This window comes from Triticum dicoccoides, chromosome 6A (assembly GCF_002162155.2).
Source record: "Triticum dicoccoides isolate Atlit2015 ecotype Zavitan chromosome 6A, WEW_v2.0, whole genome shotgun sequence".
NCBI classification, from domain to species: domain Eukaryota; kingdom Viridiplantae; phylum Streptophyta; class Magnoliopsida; order Poales; family Poaceae; genus Triticum; species Triticum dicoccoides.
The window spans coordinates 570,297,143-570,302,151 of NC_041390.1; positions in this window are offsets into that span (position 1 = coordinate 570,297,143).

The window sequence follows — 5,009 nt, forward strand, 5'->3', positions numbered from 1 at the left end:
CCGATCATTGGGAAAGTCAACCAAAGTCCACACTTTGTTCTCATACATGGATCCCATCTCAGATTTCATGGCTTCAAGCCATTTTGCGGAATCTGGGCTCACCATCGCTTCTTCATAGTTCGTAGGTTCATCATGATCTAGTAGCATGACTTCCAGAACAGGATTACCATACCACTCTGATACGGATCTTACTCTAGTTGATTTACGAGGTTCAGTAGTAACTTGTTCTGAAGTTTCATGATCATCATCATTAGCTTCCTCACTAATTGGTGTAGGTGTCACAGAAACCGGTTTCTGTGATGTACTACTTTCCAATAAGCGCGATTGCATTGCATACAATAAAGCGACAACCATATGGCTCATGCCAGTAGCCGATAACTCGGTTAAAAACATGATCATCTCATACAATAAAATTTAGCATCATGTCTTGACCATATCACATCACAACATGCCCTGCAAAAACAAGTTAGACGTCCTCTACTTTGTTGTTGCAAGTTTTACGTGGCTGCTACGGGCTTAGCAAGAATCGTTCTTACCTACGCATCAAAACCACAACGATAGTTTGTCAAGTTGGTGTTGTTTTAACCTTCGCAAGGACCGGGCGTAGCCACACTCGGTTCAACTAAAGTTGGAGAAACTGACACCCGCCAGCCACCTGTGTGCAAAGCACGTCGGTAGAACCAGTCTCGCATAAGCATACGCGTAATGTCGGTCCGGGCCGCTTCATCCAACAATACCGCCGAACCAAAGTATGACATGCTGGTAAGCAGTATGACTTATATCGCCCACAACTCACTTGTGTTCTACTCGTGCATAACATCAACGCATAAAACCTAGGCTCTGATGCCACTGTTGGGGAATGTAGTAATTTCAAAAAAAATCCTACGCACACGCAAGATCATGGTGATGCATAGCAACGACAGGGAAGAGTGTTGTCTACGTACCCTTATAGACCGGAAGCGGAAGCGTTAGCATAACGCGGTTGATGTAGTCATACGTCTTCACGGCCCGACCGATCAAGCACCGAAACTACGGCACCTACGAGTTATAGCACACGTTCAGCTCGATGACGATCCCCAGACTCCGATCCAGCAAAGTGTCGGGGATGAGTTCCGTCAGCACGACGGCGTGGTGACGATCTTGATGTTCTACCGTCGCAGGGCTTCGCCTAAGCACCGCTACAATATTATCGAGGATTATGGTGGAGGGGGGCACCGCACATGGCTAAGAGATCAATGATCAATTGTTGTGTCTCTGGGGTGCCCTCTGCCCCCGTATATAAAGGAGTGGAGGAGGGGCCAGCCAAGGAGGGTGGCGCGCCCTAAGGGGGAGTCCAACTCCCACAGGGAGTAGGACTCCCCTTTTTCCTATTAGGAGTAGGAGAGGGAAGGAAGAGGAAGGAGGGAGGAAGGAAAGGGGGCCTGACCCCCCTCCCAATTCAGATTGGGCTTGGGGGGGCGCGCCCCCTCCCTTGCTCCTTTCCCCTCCTTTCCACTAAGGCCCCATAAGGCCCATATACCTCCCGGGGGGTTCCGATAACCTCCCGATGATCCGGTATTGTCCCAATCTCACCCGGAACCTTTCCGGTGTCCAAATATAGTCGTCCAATATATCGATATTTATGTCTCGACCATTTCGAGACTCCTCGTCAAGTCCGTGATCACATCCGGGACTCCGAACAACCTTCGGTACATCAAAATATATAAACTCATAATGAAACTGTCATCGTAACGTTAAGCGTCCGGACCCTACGGGTTCGAGAACAATGTAGACATGACCGAGACACGTCTCCGGTCAATAACCAATAGCAAAACCTGGATGCTCATATTGGCTCCTACATATTCTACGAAGATCTTTATCGGTCAGACCGCATAACAACATACGTTTGTTCCCTTTGTCATCGGTATGTTACTTGCCTGAGATTCGATCGTCGGTATCTCAATACCTAGTTCAATCTCGTTACCGGCAAGTCTCTTTACTCGTTCTATAATACATCATCTTGCAACTAACTTATTAGTTGCATTGCTTGCAAGGCTTAAGTGATGTGCATTACCGAGAGGGCCCAGAGATACCTCTCCGACAATCGGAGTAACAAATCCTAATCTCGAAATACGCCAACCCAACATGTACCTTTGAAGACACCTGTAGAGCACCTTTATAATCACCCAGTTATGTTGTGACGTTTGGTAGCACACAAAGTGTTCCTCCGGTAAACGGGAGTTGCATAATCTCATAGTCATAGGAACATGTATAAGTCATGAAGAAAACAATAGCAACATACTAAACGATCGGGTGCTAAGCTAATGGAATGGGTCATGTCAATCACATCATTTTCCTAATGATGTGATCTCGTTAATCAAATGACAACTCATGTCTATGGTTAGGAAACATAACCATCTTCGATTAACGAGCTAGTCAAGTAGAGGCATACTAGTGACACTTTGTTTGTTTATGTATTCACACAAGTATTATGTTTTCGGTTAATACAATTCTAGCATGAATAATAAACATTTATCATGATATAAGGAAATAAATAATAACTTTATTATTGCCTCTAGGGCATATTTCCTTCAACTTTGAATTCTATCCACTGTGTCATAAGGTGGCAATTCTGAGACTCCGTGATAGCATCCACGGGGTAGCTAGCAGGAGCCGTGAAGACAAGCTCCTGAAGCGGCTCCTTGGAAGCCACGCTGCTTCTCCGCTGAGATGGCGGGGTAGCTTCAGGTGTCGCAGCTTCGGCAGGTCACGCGCTGCGGGCCTCGTCTCATTCCTCTAGCGCTTGTACCCTTGTGTGCAGCGCCTGTAGTTGGGTCAACTCCTTTTTCTTCTTCCTCTCCCAGCGTTTGTAACCGCCTGCGTTGGGAAATCCAGCCTTCCACGAAAGGGAGCCTGGCGTGACTCGTGTCCGTCCGGGGTGCTCGGGATTTCTGAGGGCCTCTGTGAGCTCGTCGTTCTCTCTGTACGGAACGAACGTCCCTTGCTGCGCCTTTTCGATATACTCCTGAAGCTTCTAGATGGGTGTGTTCAGCTGCTCGTTGGTCCAAATGCAGTTCCCTGTTACAGGGTCCAATTTTCCCCCAACCCCGAAGAACCAAGTCCTGCAACAGTCTGGCCAGCGTCGCGTCTCTGGTTCAATCCCTTTAGCAATAAGGTCATTTTCAGCCTTGTCCCACAACGATCGGGCTTTCAGGTAGCCACCTGACCCCATGCGATGGTGATGCTTCTTCTTTGCCGCATTTTTATTGTTTGTCGCTAACATCTTCGCTGCTCTCTCAGATTTCTTTTTGGTGACAAATGCGTGCCACTGATCTTTGATCTTCTCAAATCGGCCGATGAATTCTGGAGTCTTGTCTTGGTCGACAAACGATGATTTCAGCTCATTCTTCCACCTCCTGAATAGCTCAGACATCTTCTTAAGAGCATAAGCCTTGATCATTGGCTTTTAACTGGATTCTCCGGATCCTCCTCTGGCGGGAAGGTGAAATTTTCCTGCAGCGCGGTCCAAAGATCAGCTTTCTGCCCATCGCTGACATAAGACACATGAGAGTCTTTGTCCTTAGGCTTCAACAATTGCTCGATGCTGATCGGGATCATGTCCCTAACTAGAACCCCGCACTGAGCATTAAATTTTTGCTTGGTCCGGAGGGGTTCAATCGGTTGGCCAGCGCGATCAATTTCGATGATCGTGTACCTTTCATCTGAGCGCAACTTTCTCTTCGGGCCTCGTCTCGTTATCGAAGTGTTGCTCGATCCGGAGGGCTAGAAAATAAGAAAAAGAAGATAGTTAATATGTGTACATACCAAAAGCAATTAATGCATCAATTTGGTATAGTCGGCACATGCTTAATTAATTAATATATACACCTGGCCGGACTCCGTTCAGTCATCGGAGCCATCATCACGGTGTCCTTCCCCCTCCATTCGGTCACCGGAGCCGTCATCATGGTGTCCTTCCCCCTCCATTCGGTCACCGGAGCCGTCATCGCGGTGTCCTTCCCCCTCCATTCGGTCACTGGAGCCGTCATCACGGTGTCCTTCCTCCATTGTTTGATCATCGTTGTCGTAGCCTGCTTCTTCATCCTGTCTTTCCAGACCATCGGTGCATGTGTCGTTGAGAAATGACAAGACGACATCGATTATCTCCCCCAACACCGCTTCTTGTGCTTCGTCTCGGGGGTGCGGATCCATAGTTTCTGCAAATATTTACAACATGACAATTATTATTCAAACATGACAGATGGATATATTAGTGGCAAACGTTGAACTAGCTAGCTAAGCACAATAAGGAATCATATTAGTGGCCTGGCCTCGACGCTTCTCTAGGGTTTGGGGTGGCCTCGACGACAACGCTCTTTTAACTTGGTAAATTTGGGTGGCCTCAAGAGAGTTTGTCGATCGGGTAGGGGCGCGGCGGGAGGGGGTAGGAGACCGACATCGTTTTTTCTAGGGTTTGGGTGTCCTCGAGAGTTTTGGTCGAGCGAGAGGGCCGAGAGGTGCACCCATGGTATAAGTTATCACGGTCGAGAGGGGGTATATATATCGACCGCCCCTCATGTCGAAGTTATCCGGGAGGGAGTTATATCAACAACGACGACATACATACATGGGAAAATAATGTTATAGGAGAGGGGTATATCGACCCCCCCCCCTTCTGTTGAAATTATCGGGACATAAATTATACATACATGGAAAAAAATAAGAAAAGAGAGAAGAAAAAAAATAAGAAGACAAAAAAGAGGAGAAGAAGTCAATTCTTCTTCTCCTCGTTTTTTCTCCTTTTTTCCTCTTCTTATTTATTTCTCCTCTTCTTCTCCTTTTTCTTTTCCTTCTTCCTAAACTATACATATGTAAACTAAAATAATCCTAACTTTTGCATACGAACATATATATAAACTAAAAATTCTATGAACAAAATTACAATAGAAAAAATCATAAAAATTTTATTAAAAAAATGACATATTCTTTGCATATGAACATACAAACATTTGCATATTCTACAATAATAT